Here is a 16,225-nt window from a genome sequence, read left to right as displayed (position 1 = left end):
TATCACAATCATATTTGAACAACTAAGCTTTGGAATTTTAAGTGTTGTGTTGTTTAGCTTGAAGGGTGGAGTAAGGCTAGTACGACAGAAAGCACCTACGCAGATCATAGTAGAGTAGATAAAAGGGGAAAACCCTAAGCATCAAGAGTAAAATCAGGAAAGTGGAACTAGCTGGACCAGTGGGTGGCGCACATGCTTTTCAAAACGAATATAGGAACATTAGGTGACCAATTAAACATTCTCTGTTTTAGTAATATGAGCATCATATCAGATTCGTAGTTCAACACGTAAGCTTTCGAATTATGAGTGGCATGTTGTTTCACTTGATGGGTTGAGGTCTTGAGGAGCAGTGCTAGCACGAAACGAAGCAGTGAAGCACCTATGATGATGGTAGTGAATATAAAGGGGGGAAACCATAAGCTTTACGAGTATAGTGACCGTGACATGGCGGATCTGAAGGTGCAAACCAGACAAAGCTACTTCGCAACTAATGTTTGCATTCAACTAGCCACTACGATTTGGTACGGACAAGAAAAGTATAGTAAACAATTTAAGATCTATTTTCCGGGTGAGATCAATAACTTAAGCACATATGGAAGAGTACCACCTCTCTTGCGACGCCGTGTAGGCCCCTGCTGATACGTTGAGGGTGCTGCGAGTGCGATGGCTGTCGGCGGCGGGGAAGAAGACTTTAGAGGCAGACGTCCGGGTCGGGGGATAAATCCTGTTGCCGTGGACGAGGCGGTCGTAGGAGCGGCAACGGCAAGGTGGACGACGGTGCCGATGAAGTGAGACGACGCGATGAAAGGATCCTGGTCCAGCGCCATGGATGAGAGACGTCCATCTCTTGCAGTGGACGACGGGGTAGGGGTAGCGGCCCCGGCAAGGTGGAGGATGGGGTGGCGGACGGAGGAGGCTGGCCGCAGTGGGGAGGTTGTCGTGGCGCCGACGGTGTATGAATGGGGAAATGGAGGGGGAGGGGGGATCTCAAACTTTGGGACACACTTGTGTGAAATGTGGGAAAGTTACAACTTATCCCCCGTTTAAAATTTCGGACATCACGTCGGTTGGGGATAGGACGGTAATCTCGCATCTCCCAAATATTTGCCGGTAACGATTTCGGCCGAGGAGAGGGTGTTTTCCCGCCCACGGTTGGTGCCCACGGTGTATGAATGGGGCTGACAGGTAGGGCGGTTGTGTCGCATCTGAGGGAAGTTACACATCTGCCCCTATTTAAAATATTAGCCTACATCGATTTCGGATGAGGAGAGTTTGTTTTGCCGCCCACCGTGGATGAATGGGGAAATGGAGGGAGAGACACATGTCTTTCGGACGAGCTTGAATCTAATGTGTTTTGCCGCCGACGTTTGGCGCCCACCGTGTCTGAATGGCCTCAGAGGCCGTTGTGTCACGTCTGATTGAAGTTACTAGTCTACCCCTATCGACAGCAGTGTAAATCCGGTCGATAAGGATGTCAAGTGTCAGGGGTAGACAGTAATTTCCATCTCGCAAACACTTGCTTCGGGCAGCCCACAAATGATAGTGGGTGTTTAGCCGCTTCGTTCAAAACTTGGGAGAATTAGCATTCATGTTTGCCCTGGGCCCTGGCAACTAAATCCAAATCCAATTTTTATTCGATTACGAATATCCACAGATAATTCTACGTTTTGTTATTTATTTCTTCAAAACCACAACAAAGATTTATTCTAGCTTTATATATGATTATGATTTAGAAATGCCGTGATCTTCGAATTCAGTAGGTTGGATACACTTTGAGTGAAACCGTTATTTCATCCAATACAATATGCTCACACGAAAAACAGTTCACCTTATGTCAATCATACAAGTACCGATGATTACCTCGCCTAAAAAATTGAGATCATTACAACACATGGACAACATAGGGGGTCTTACAACATAATCCATTCAGAGACATGACACAACATGCAAGTACAGTAATCTAATGACAATTTAAACTGCTATCTAAAGAAGAACTAGGATTACCCTGGGCTTCAGATAGCAGAAGCAGCAGGACCTCCTCCGTCTTCAAATGCAACATTCTTACTTCCTCCAATTCTTGGGTTGCTTGCATAATGCGTGCAGCTAATTGCATAATTTCTAGTTTCAAGATCGAGATTACCTCATTCATGGCAGCCACACTATCTCTTTCTGCCTCTAGTAGAGCCTCAAGAACTGTAATATCTGTGCTCAGACTGCTCTCCGGCGGTGTTGCCTCGGAACTGCTACCATCTGGTAACATGGATGGTGCACTGCTTCCACAAATAGATTCTAGGGTTGTACATTGTGTCCTAGTGTGAACGGCATCCTGAAAGGTTTCCGCTGGACATAAGTAAGAGATAGTTATCGCATGATCCAGGCAGTAAGCTTACATGGTAAATGACATACGAATCATTACCGAGCATGACAAGCTATATTTAAATGGTTCGAAGCAGCATCAGCCGAAAAGAAAATTAAAATGGTAAGATGAAACTAGGGATGCAAGTGGCAAATAAACGACATCCGCCAGTCCCGTCTAGTTAGTTTTTGCTAGCTCCCCGGTTCATTTTCCTCAAAAAACAAAAACTCTTTTGAACTATCATACCACTGGTGGACTTTAATCGGGATTAATCGGGACCCAGTTGACATCCCTAGTTGAAAGGGAGTGTACCACCGCTATATTTAAGTTGTCAAGGCATCTAAGAAGTTGAAATAATCTGAGAAAGCACTTAACAGTGTGTCCTCATATAAACTACGAAGACAGTCTTGTGATGAAGTTCAGAGGAAAAGTTAAGGACTCAAATGAACTAGGCATGCATTTCTTTACGATAGTACAGCAGGTACTGGTGACATATTGGCAAACTCAGGTATAGCATAACAAGTAACAAACAAGCATTCGAATCAAGCAATAAGCAAAGCAGACAACTGAACTATTTGTTATTCTGTAGGATTACAGGTTGAGGGCACAAGCCAAGAAAGCAGCCCACACGCATTACATTTCACATGTACTAAAACACACTGGCTTACCATATATTGCTGTGAAGCCTCGCTGCAGTTGCAATGTTCTTTGAAGATATCGTCAGCATCCCATGGTTGCAAATCTACTTGTTGTAGTTTATTCTGCACCCTCTATTTAGGTAAAATTAATTTTAATTGCATGCACTGGTTCGAATTGATCATCAATAGTTCATCTAAACTAATGAAAGAAGGGTGTGTGCATACACGACAATATATCTGCTTCCCTCTATTTTTATGCTTGTTCGAGGTGCCAGCCCCAAAAGAACAAATATTTTGCTTGATGGGGTTGGCAGCTCCATAATTAATAGAAGCATCAAATTAGTCATGCAACTTGGGAAGATCAAGAACACACAAAAAAGTAATGAACAGAAGCTCGGAGCAGTGATGTAATAGCTAGCATCAGAAAATGTAGGGTAAAACAAACAAAAATCAGCGGAACCACATGCTAGTTTTCTGATGTGTAATTAAGCATAGAGAACATGAAGCAGTCTGATGGAACCGACAGGTGGTGTCAGAACAACAACATTATCATAAATATAGCATGCAAGAAGTAAAATAGTAGGCAGTGATATCTACGAAGTACAGTAATACTTAGGACAAAACTAAAGCATATTAACTATATGTGCACTGGTATGTAATTTAGCAGACGTAACATGTTCACTGCCAGAAGTATGGCCCTACAGGTGCAAGCAGAATAACGCGTCTCATGAAAAACTGAATGATGCCCTGAAGAAATTCAAAGGTGCGGTGCTTATGCTAAGAAAGTGAACGTAGGCGCCGGTCGTTGGATAATAGTACCTGATTCTCGGCGGCGTATGGGTATCGTTGGCATACTTGATAGCTAAGGATCGTCGATGGTGCTCGTGTTGCGGTTGAGTTTGGGCCGGCCGTCGCCGTCGCTGAAGCGGCTCCGGTGCTACGGTTGTGGCGCCTGTCGACATACAAGAAAGCTCATTTGTGGTAAGTGAACAGTTGCACGATAAAGAGAAAAACTGAAGGATTACATATCGAAATAACCTGATGAGGCTGCGGCGTCGGTAAAGCAGGGCCGGTGGAGTTGAATATGGCGTCCGTGGAGTGGGTCCGGTGCAGTGGACGCAGGCTTCGGCGAGCGCGTTGTATAGTGCTTTCGGTGAGGCGGATCTATTGCGGCAGACGAGGGCTTGTATGAAGGGGCAGCGAAGGGACGGACGGGGGAGTCAGTGAAGGGCCTACACTGTGGTGGACGAGGGCGCGGGTTAAGCAGATCCGGTGCGGTGGACCATGATGGCGGTCAAGGAGATCTGGAGCGGTGGACAAGCCAGTCGCTGAAGTGGCTCCGGTGAAGTGGTGAGTTGGCAGTTGGGGGTTCCAAGGTGCGGAAGGTAGATCCGTCGGGGTGTGAGGTCCACCGCTGCGGCGGAGGACTAGATTCGGCGGCTTGCCGTGGTTGGGGGGGTCGGGGAGGGGAAGGGGAGGGGCTCTGGGGAAGAATGTTGGGGGCAAAGAGGGGAAAACAATGGAGTTACCGAAGCAGCCCTTTTCCGTTCATGTGGCAAGGGTAAAACAGGAATATTGCAGGGCTAAACTTTCGGGTGTGAGATATTTCGATGTGAGCGGGAAGTTTGAAAGCTTTTGGCGCCTGAAATTATATTCTGCTCTTGTACGGCCGACTATGATATCATGGCCGATAATTTGTTTGTTTTGCACGCAAAAAAGTGCAAGTTTTGAAAATCAATGTCTCCAACTCGAAACTTAGATTGTCCATTCAATTCAAATATGGATCATTGAGCTACTACAAGCAAATACCATCATACGGTCCAATTCAAATGTGTTTATCCTAAATATGATGACAAAAGCAAAAATGTGTAAGTGGATGATTATAAAGTTTGAACATGCCCGTATGTGTATATCTCTAGGTTTGATATATGAATTTGAAATCACGAAATCCCGGCTTAAAAAATGTACCTCCGTTTAAATAAATTACAAAAGCTAATGATGGAGTCGAATTCCAAAATTCCAATCTTAGGTTTGTAATTCTGGTACATCAAGGTATATCACGAATGTTCGAAAGTATCGTTATCTCATAGTCCAAACTGTGAAACAAATTGATCAACCATGAGTGCACACAGTATTGACCATATATATCTCAATTACGCTAAAGTCCCTCAAATATAGACACCTCACTCTTTATCTGAAGCCAACCCCCCCTCGTCGCCCACCCCCACCCCTCATCGCCCACCCCCCCACACACAGAGAAGTCGTTCTCTCCCCCAAACACCAACACACAAGCACATTAACACCCCTCTCTCTTCTAAAGTCCGGACCCCAATATAGGTCTCTATCACTTTGTCTCTTGGGCATGCACACATCTCTTCCCCCACTCTCTAGCTAGGTCTCCCGGCATCTCTCTTTCCCAAGCACACGCACTATGTAGAGTGTATCTTTCCCATACACACAAAACGTCGCCCCCAAACGTCTATCTCCCAAGTTATGTGGTTCTCGCACACTCACCTCACACACCACCCCCACTGCAAAACAAGCACACTTTGTCTCCTTGTGCACCACTCTCCTCTTTCTATCTCTCCCACATGCAGACCCGCCCCAGCCTCCCTGTATACATATATGTCGTGACTCTTTCCATAGCTCCCTAATGTATCATCGTTCTCGATCTCACACATTGTTCACTACACCATCTATTCTAGATCTCTCATGAAGTCCCTATCACATACACGATGACTCGCTTCCCTTGCGTCTCCATACATAGGTCAATTTCAAACAACATCAACATTGTCTCCCTATCTATACGCCATTTATGGACACAAACACCCCCTCTCTCGCCCCCTCTCTTCCTCTCTCTCTCCGTCACTAGCTCTCTCTCTCTCTCACCCCTCTCCCACACACACTCGATGTCTCTTCCAAATAGTCTGCTCCCCCCGCCCGCACCCATGCTATCCCGCTACTACACATGTCACACCATTCCCCCTTCCCTTATACTAGGTTTACATCATTAGTGGTCTCTCTAGTCGACATACACACACTCCCTCTCACACAAAAACGCGCACACAAACACACACAGACACGCACAAACACCCATTAATCTGGATCCTCATCTCTCCCCATGTCCGCATGTGTATCTCACATACTCACTCTCTAATTATGTATATGTGTCTCCGCGTTACACAACACAAAGACCCATGTACATGTCTCTCTCTATCCTCCACACACACAGACACAAAGAATCTGTTATCATTGCCTCAGTCTCTTGACATATCACACACGCACACACACACACTCTCTCTCTCTCTCTCTCTCTCTCTCTCGCAAACAGGCTCAACAAGGGTTTTCCCGTGAATAACTTACCGTCTATTCATGTAACATCCCAAATTTTCAATTTGGAATGTTATACATTAGATCATCATGCATATCATATTTTATTGCATTTTGATTTGCGATCCTAGAAATTTCACGCAACTCAAGGACCTACGGAGAGAGTTGGGGATTTCGTTATTTTCATATTTGGGTTTTCTCAAATTTTGAAAAATAGGATCTTTTGTTTTAATTATTTTTCTCTCCGAAAATATTTCATATCAAAATATATGAGAGGGGATAAAATGACTTCTCCACAAATAATGAAATATTGGAGGAAAAATATTAAAAACAAATATTTGATTTTATTTGGATTTTATTTGATTTTATTCGAATTAGGAAAATACGTGTTTTTCAAAATTGCATTTTAGGCCCAAATAAATGTTCATCTTGTCTGGCTTATTTTTAGAGGACGGGGAAAATTTATTTCGGGATTTTTGGAGTCCGTTTAGTATTTCATTTCTTACTTTTTCTGCACGTCCGAATTATTTTTTTAAAAAGTCAACCGCCTTACGGCCGTGTCCAACCCGGACACCTCAGCCCGGCCGGCCTTTGAAGCCGCGGCCCGAGCCCCGCCTCAGCCCAAGTCGCCGCCGCCCGAAACCCTAGCCGCCGCCGCCCGCGCCGCCCGCCGCCCGACCCGCCACCCGCCGGAGCCCCGTCGCCGTCCGCCGCCGCCCCGCCGCCTCTCGCCCGACGCCGCCACCCGCCGGAGCCGCTCGCCGCTGCCGCCGTCACGCGAACCGAGGTAGCCGCCGGTTTTTCTTGAAAAACCGTTCGGTTTTATTTCGAAACCGATATGCATTTTTTATATTAGATCGGTTTTTTTTCCGGTTTCATTAAATAGCGAACGCCCGTTCGTTCGTTTTAACGAATGGTTTTGTTTTTTTACAGACAGCGAACGTTCGATCGTTTGCCTATTCGTCAGTTTTTCTTTTTCTCGGATTTTCCGCGATTATTCCTGATCGCGATTTCCGATCTGTTTTTCGTTTTAGTATAACGTTTCGCTCGTTTATCGGAATCAGGCGATTCAAGCGCCTAGAGTTTCGTCTCGAAATTATCTTTCCGTTTAACCAACTCAAACAAGTTTTTGCTACTGTAAAATTTGACTTAGATCCAGATTAGTAAACGAAGCTTGTTTCTTTCGCCGTTTGACCTTCGTTGCTTCGTTTGAATTGATTCTTTTTGCAAACCGGAGTTCTTAAGTTGAACTTTCTGGTTAGATCTCTTATTTTGAGTTTTATTCCGTGCACCCTTGCTTGATTGCTTATGTATGTATTGTTTGTTTGCGATAGAGTACCCGGAGTGCGAAGCGTGCTACTACGAGTCTCTAGGTTTCACGGATCATCAGCAGGGCAAGTAACACTTTGATCATACTTTTCATCACCCAGTTTTATTGCATTAGATCAATCCTCAAACATTTGCATGATTAGGATCTGATTTATATGTGGGTTTTGGGAAGTAGATGAGGTAGTACCTATTGTCTTGTTTACTATCAAACCTTTGGGAGTTACTTCTACGTTTGCTTATATTGCTATGCTATGCTCGTAGACGTGGATTGGGTTTGAGTGAATTCTTCATGACAGATGTGAAATTATTAATTTATGGTTCAACTTAAGGTGGCTACTTTAATTTACATCTGGGTGGATTGAGGTACCTGGAGAATCCAGTGTTGCCTGTATTTTTGGATATCCCGGAGTACCCGTGTGATCATCCTATGGACCGCCACCCAGACTCAAAGGGATCATGAGATTATTCATGCTAGAAACTTCCGTGTGCAGCCACAAGCTATTATGGGCTCTAGCATAGTTGAGTAGGTTACATGACCTCTTGAAGAGGTGGGCTAGCAGATGTAGGGGAAAGTAGGTGTAACTATCCACCCGGAGTAAAGAGTTGTGTTTCTGAAAGACTGTGTCTCGGTCATCCGTTTCTCAAACACCATGTAGTGCGAGAAATCAAGCGGAGGCGATCGAGTCTTGTGGGGAAAAGTGCACAAACCTCTGCAGAGTGTACAAACTAATCATGATTAGCCGTGTCCCCAGTTATGGACATCTTGAGTATCTAGTTCTTGGATTATCATGTGAATCTCATCGTCATGTTACTTAATTTAATTTGATTGGGTTAATCACGTTCTTAATTGGGATTGAGTTGGAGGTACCTTCTCAATGTTTAACAACCACCATGATAGTTAAATAAAATTTATTCCTTTGTGGTAGGGAAAAATTGGCTTTTCGCAAAACTGTAACCATAGAGCTTTCCACCAGCCAAATATGCATGTAGTGATAGCATTTTTCTGTTCATTACTCTCTATTTGTTACTTTGCCAGCATATTCCATGTGCTCACCCGTTTTCGGGCTGCAACGTATCATGTTGCAGACTTGTCAGACAACGAGTAAGGAGCCTTAGGTCGTGGTCTTATACTCAGTGATGCCGTTGGAGTTGATGGACTCACTTTATCTTCCAAGCCTTCCGCTGTTATCGTATTTTAGATGGCCTTAAGCCATATTTATTGTATTGAGTTCTCTTGAACTATTCGATGTAATAAGTGTGTGATTGCTACTCTATTATAAATCCTTCAAAGTACTATGCGTGTTAGCATTACCGATCCAGGGATGACACTGATGCACAGAGACTAGACTATTTGAGGTCTGGTCGCTACAGAGATGGTATCAGAGCACACGCTGACTGTAGGACACGACCACTAAGCTAAAGCCCTAGATCACTTCTGTCTTCTCATTTCTGATTCCTCTCCTTTCTTCCACTCTTTTAGGATGGCGGATGCAAGGAACAAGTTCGCGCAACCAGATGTGGATACACGTTTTGGACGACACTTGAAGGAAGTTACTAAGTACCTGAACATCGGAATACCAAGCTTCACCGGAACCTACAACGCCACACTACCAGAAGAGGAGCGCTGGATGATTCAAGTTCAAGTTCCAGGAAGGACGTTCACGCCAATCACTGAGCCCATAGAGTTTTCCTTTGATGCACCAACCTGGAGTCTAGGAAAGAGCATGGCAGCCCACATCACCATGGGATGCATTGGAGAAGTGTACCACAATGATCTCAAGGATACTATCTATCAGATTTGTGGGCGCCGAGACGAGCAATGGGAGATGATCAGTACCAGGAAGAATAGATCTATTGCAGCTTTCATCCAGGAGTTAAACCAGTACATTCGTCGCCAGGAGAATCAGATGTGTGCAGACATGATAGAACTGAAGATGGCAAAGACTAGGATCATGGAACTAGAGGAAGAACTCAAGGCTACATGCGAGGATTATATGGAGGAAATCGTCGCACTAGTGGAGAAGAATGATGACCTGACAAAGAAGCTAGGAGTTTTCATGGGAGACCCAGCACCAGGAGGAGATGATGATGATTCTACTTGCCCGGAGAAATACATCATCATTGACGACACCGACTCGGACCCCAGTGAGGATGATTTGGAGGATGAAACCGGAGCAGATGTTATGGAGTCTTCGACTGAGCAATTTTTCTAGTAGACCACCAAATTAGTAGTAGTATTCCACCATGTATATATTATAGTCCAAGCACTTTGTAACGATAGTTAGATCGATTGTATGCCTTGTTTGAATTGATTGGTGTGATATGATTGTGTTTGTCTCAAGTGCATATGGGTAGTGTTTTCCCTCTAGACCTCATTCTATTCTATTTTCTCATCTTTTCTAAACCATCAGATGCCTCCGAGACGCGACACCGGATTTGTTTTCCCACCGGAGATCACTCAGTTGATTCAGCAGCAGAATGCCCTGATGCAAGTGCTAGTTCAAAACCAAGGCAACAACAACAACAACCCACCACCACCACCACCTGTTGATCACTTAGCCCGATTTCTTAGGCTGAATCCGCCGGTGTTTTCCAGTAGCACCGAGCCGATTGTGGCAGATGATTGCCTCTGCAAGGTTGGAAGGGAGATGACCACTGCAGGATGAACATATGCGGAGAGAGTGCGTTTTGCCGCACATCAGCTTGATGGACCCGCAGCATCATGGTGGGAGAATTACACAGCCACTCACCCCATTGACACTGTCACATGGGACCAGTTTCAGCAAGCTTTCCGTACTGCCCATGTTTCAGCAGGAGCTATGGCCATGAAGAAGTGTGAGTTTCGCAACTTACGCCAAGGAGGACGTACCGTTGGCCAGTACATGGAGGATTTTAGTAAGTTAGCACGTTATGCCCCAGATGAAGTTGCTACGGATGCAGCTAAGCAGGAGAAGTTTCTGGAAGGACTGAATGATGAGATGAGCATGCAGTTGATGGTGGCAACTTTTAACAACTACCAGGAGTTGGTAGATAGAGCTCTCATGATTGAAGGTAAGCAGCAGCAGATTGAGAGTCGTAAGAGGAAGTATGGACAAGGAAAGTACAGTACATGAGCTCACCAGAAGCCTCGTTTTACCCCGAACTCAGGAGGACACCTTCAGCATAACCATGGAGGTCACAATCACAATGGAGGAAGTTCGCACAATCATAGTGGCCCCAAGAATGGCAATGGGAACGGAGGAAGCAACGGACAGAATCGTACCAACCCATCAACCCCAGCCAAGAGGGATCTAAGCCACGTTACCTGTTTCAAGTGCCAGAAGACTGGACATTATGCCACTGATTGTCCAGAAGCAAAGAATGGAAATGGCAATGGAAGCTCGGGGAAGAAGCCGAACCCTTTCAACAGGGGACAGGTGAACCACGTTAATGTGGAGGAGGTTGAAGCACAACCTGATGCAGTAATAGGTAAGTTCTTGGTTAAGTCATTTACTGCAATCGTTCTTTTTGATACTGGTGCATCACATTCATACATATCAAGGGGATTTGTGGATAAGTTTAAGTTGCCCACCAAAGTTCTTAGAACACCTATGTTAGTAACCTCGCCAGGAGCAGAGTATATGGCAAGCCAAGGATGTTTTCAGTTGCCATTGGCCATAGGTAGGCATGTTTTCCCCTCAGACCTAATAGTTTTGGAGTCACAAGGTTTGGATGTGATTTTGGGAATGGATTGGCTATCGATGTATGGAGGAAACATCGATTGCGCCAGTAAGACGATTTTGCTTACTACCCCAGGAAGAAGGATTAAGTATGTATCCCGACATGTGCCGAAGAGGACTCAAGTGAATTCCTTATCAGGAGTTGTACAGGAGGAAGTACCAGTGGTGAACGAATTCCCTGACATATTTCCAGAGGAGTTGCCAGGCATGCCACCGGATAGAGACATCGAGTTTTTGATTGAGCTTTTGCCAGGCACTGGGCCAATATCTAAGAGACCGTACAGGATGCCCGCTAAGGATTTGGAAGAAATTAAGAAGCATATTAAGGAGTTACTGGATAAAGGATATATTCGCCCAAGTTCGTCACCTTGGGGATCACCCGTACTTCTAGTGGAGAAGAAAGATGGATCATTGAGGATGGTTGTTGATTATCGTGGATTGAATGAAGTAACAATCAAGAACAAGTACCCACAGCCGATGATCAATGATCTGTTTGACCGACTACAAGGAGCTAAAGTATTTTCCAAGATTGATTTGCGATCAGGATACCACCAGTTGAAGATTCGAGAGCAGGATATACCCAAGACAGCTTTTACCACAAGGTATGGGCTATATGAGTACACCGTTATGTCATTTGGCCCGACTAACGCACCTGCCTATTTCATGAACATGATGAACAAAGTGTTTATGGAGTTTTTGGATAAGTTCGTTGTAGTGTTCATTGATGATATTCTGGTCTATTTGAAGAATGAAGAAGAGCATAAGGAGCATTTGCGTTTGGTACTTGGAAAGCTCAGAGAACATCAGTTATATGCCAAGTTCAGCAAGTGCGAGTTTTGGTTAAAGGAAGTTGGATTCCTTGGACATGTTATATCCAGAGAAGGAATAGCAGTAGATCCCACCAAGGTTAACACTGTGACAAATTGGGAAGCACCCACGACAGTTGGAGAAATCCGGAGTTTTCTTGGACTCGCAGGATATTACCGGAGATTCATCGAGAATTTCTCAAAGATTGCAAAGCCTATGAAGGAGTTGTTGAAGAAGGACACCAAATTCATTTGGACTGAGGAATATGAGGCTAGTTTCCAGGAATTGAAGAAATGTTTGGTTACAGCACCAGTGTTGATTCTGCCAGATCAACGCAAGGATTATGAAGTATATTGCGACGCTACTCGTCGAGGACTTGGAGTAGTGCTAATGCAGGAGGGAAGAGTTGTTTCATATGCCTCACGACAGCTTAAACCCCATGAGTTGAATTATGCTACACATGATTTGGAGTTAGCAGTCGTAGTGCATGTGTTGAAGGCATGGAGACATTTTCTCATCGGAAACCATTGTGAGGTGTACACGGATCACAAGAGTTTGAAGTACATTTTCACGCAGAAGGAGTTGAATCTCAGGCAAAGGAGATGGTTGGAGCTCATTATGGATTATGATATGAGATTGCATTATCACCCAGGGAAGGCTAACGTAGTAGCCGATGCGTTGAGCCACAAGAGCCATGTCAACACGCTCATGACCGGAGAGTTACCCAAGAAGTTAGCAGAGGATCTTCGTGAACTATGTTTGGAAATAGTTCCAAGAGGTTTTGTAGCAGCATTGGAGATTCGGTCTACTTTGATGGATAAGATCAGAGAAGCTCAGAAAACAGACAAGGAAATTGCTGAGATAAAGGAAAGGATGAGTAAAGGAAAAGCCAAGGGATTTCGTGAGGATGAACACGATACCTTATGGTTTGAGGACCGCGTTTATGTGCCCAATGATCCGGAGATCAGGAAGTTGATTCTGCAAGAGGCCCATGATTCACCATATTTGATTCACCCAGGAAGTACCAAGATGTATTTGGATTTGAAGGATACTTTCTGGTGGACCGGAATGAAGAAGGATATTGCGGAGTATGTAGCAGTTTGTGATGTATGTCAGAGAGTAAAGGCAGAGCATCAGAAGCCAGCAGGATTGCTACAACCATTGCCGATACCCGAATGGAAGTGGGATAAGCTAGGCATGGATTTTATCACAGGATTGCCCAGGACTCGTTTAGGCTATGACTCGATATGGGTTGTAGTCGATCGTTTGACGAAGGTAGCTCATTTCATCCCAGTAAAGACCACTTATACAAGTGCTAAGTTGGCAAAGATATACATGACCAGGATCGTATGTCTGCATGGAGTTCCGAGGACCATTGTATCAGATAGAGGAACCCAGTTTACTTCAAAGTTTTGGAATCAGTTGCACGAGACTTTGGGTACCAGGCTAGAGTTCAGTACAGCCTTTCATCCACAGACAGACGGACAGACCGAGAGAGTCAATCAGATTTTGGAGGACATGCTGAGAGCTTGTGCGCTAGATTATGGATCTAGTTGGGACGACAATTTGCCATATGCAGAGTTCTCTTACAACAACAGTTATCAATCCAGTTTGAAGATGGCCCCTTTCGAAGCTCTGTACGGAAGGAGGTGCAGGACACCGTTGTTGTGGGACGAAGTTGGAGACCGCCGGTTGTTTGGACCAGATTTCATTAAAGAGTCTGAACAGAAAGTGAAGTTGATTTGCGATAGGCTCAAGGTAGCCCAGTCCAGGCAGAAGAGTTATGCGGATTCTAAATGCAAGGAGATAGTTTACGAAGTCGGAGACAGAGTTTATCTTCGAGTATCACCACTTCGAGGAGTAAAGTGCTTTGGAGTTAAGGGAAAGTTAGCGCCACGTTTTGTAGGACCATACAAAGTTTTGGAGCGTATGGGGGAAGTTGCTTACAAGTTGGAATTGCCCGAAGGATTGTCGGGAGTTCACGATGTGTTCCATGTTTCTCAGCAGAAGAAGTGCCACGCAGAGATGGCTGAGATACCAATGAGAGATACAGTGCCATTGGAAGCGATTCAGCTGGATAGTGACTTGACCTATGAGGAGAAACCAGTTAAGATTCTTGAGTATGCCAGCCGAGTCACCCACAGCAAGGTTATCAAGTTTTGCAAAGTTCAGTGGAGTCACCATACCGAGGATGAAGCCACCTGGGAGTGAGAGGAAGATCTACGGAAGGACCACTCTCACCTATTTTCTAGCCAACCCGAATCTCGAGGGTGAGATTCATCTTAAGGGGGGTAGGTTTGTAACATCCCAAATTTTCAATTTGGAATGTTATACATTAGATCATCATGCATATCATATTTTATTGCATTTTGGTTTGCGATCCTAGAAATTTCACCCAACTTAAGGACCCACGGAGAGAGTTGGGGATTTCTTTATTTTCATATTTGGGTTTTCTCAAATTTTGAAAATAGGATCGTTTGTTTTAATTATTTTTCTCTCCGAAAATATTTCATATCAAAATATACGAGAGGGGATAAAATGACTTCTCCACAAATAATGAAATATTGGAGGAAAAATATTAAAAACAAATATTTGATTTTATTTGGATTTTATTTGATTTTATTCGAATTAGGAAAAATACGCATTTTTCAAAATTGCATTTTAGGCCCAAATAAATGTTCATCTTGTCCGGCTTATTTTTAGAGGATAGGGAAAATTTATTTTGGTATTTTTGGAGTCCGTTTAGTATCTCCTTTCTTACGTTTTCTGTACGTCCAAATTATTTTTAAAAAAAAGTCAACCGCCTTACGGGCCGTGTCTGACCCGGACACCTCAGCCCGGCCGGCCTTTAAAGCCGCGGCCCGAGCCCCGCCTCAGCCCAAGTCGCCGCCGCCGCCCCGCGTCGCCCGACCCGCCACCTGCCGGAGCCCCGTCGCCGTCCGCCGCCGCCCGCAAGAGCCCCGCCGCCTCTCGCCCGACGCCGCCACCGGCCGGAGACGCTCGCCGCCGCCGCCATCACGCGAACCGAGGTAGCCACCGGTTTTTCTCGAAAAACCGTTCGGTTTTATTTCAAAACCGAGATGCGTTTTTTTATATTAGATCGGTTTATTTTTTTCCCGGTTTCGTTAAATAGCGAACGCCCGTTCGTTCGTTTTAACGAACGGTTTTTGTTTTTTTACAGACAGCGAACATTCGATCATTAGCCTGTTCGTCAGTTTTTTTTTCTCGGATTTTCCGCGATTATTCCTGATCGCGATTTCCGATCTGTTTTTCGTTTAGTATAACTTTTCGCTCGTTTATCGGAATCAGGCGATTCAAGCGCCTAGAGTTTCGTCTCAAAATTCTCTTTCCGTTTAACCAACTCAAACAATTTTTTGCTAATGTAAAATTTGACTTAGATCCAGATTAGTAGACGAAGCTTGTTTCTTTCGCCGTTTGACCTTCGTTGGTTCGTTTGAATTGATTCTTTTTGCAAACCGGAGTTCTTAAGTTGAACTTTCTGGTTAGATCTCTTATTTTGAGTTTTATTTCGTGCACCCTTGCTTGATTGCTTATGTATGTATTGTTTGTTTGTGATAGAGTACCCGGAGTGCGAAGCGTGCTACTACGAGTCTCTAGGTTTCACGGATCATCAGCAAGGCAAGTAACACTTTGATCATACTTTTCATCACCCAGTTTTATTGCATTAGATCAATCCTCAAACAGTTGCATGATTAGGATCTGATTTATATGTGGGTTTTGGGAAGTAGATGAGGTAGTACCTATTGTCCTGTTTACTATCAAACCTTTGGGAGTTACTTCTACGTTTTCTTATATTGCTATGCTATGCTCGTAGACGTGGATTGGGTTTGAGTGAATTCTTCATGACAGATATGAGATTATTAATTTATGGTTCAACTTAAGGTGGCTACTTTAATTTACATCTGGGTGGATTGAGGCACCTAGAGAAACCAGTGTTGCCTGTATTTTTGGATATCCCGGAGTACCCGTGTGATCATCGTATGGACCGCCACCCAGACTCAAAGGGATCATGAGATTATTCATGC

The sequence above is a fragment of the Aegilops tauschii genome, chromosome 2 (genome assembly GCF_002575655.3).
Source record: "Aegilops tauschii subsp. strangulata cultivar AL8/78 chromosome 2, Aet v6.0, whole genome shotgun sequence".
NCBI classification, from domain to species: domain Eukaryota; kingdom Viridiplantae; phylum Streptophyta; class Magnoliopsida; order Poales; family Poaceae; genus Aegilops; species Aegilops tauschii.
This window is presented reverse-complemented; position numbering follows the sequence as displayed.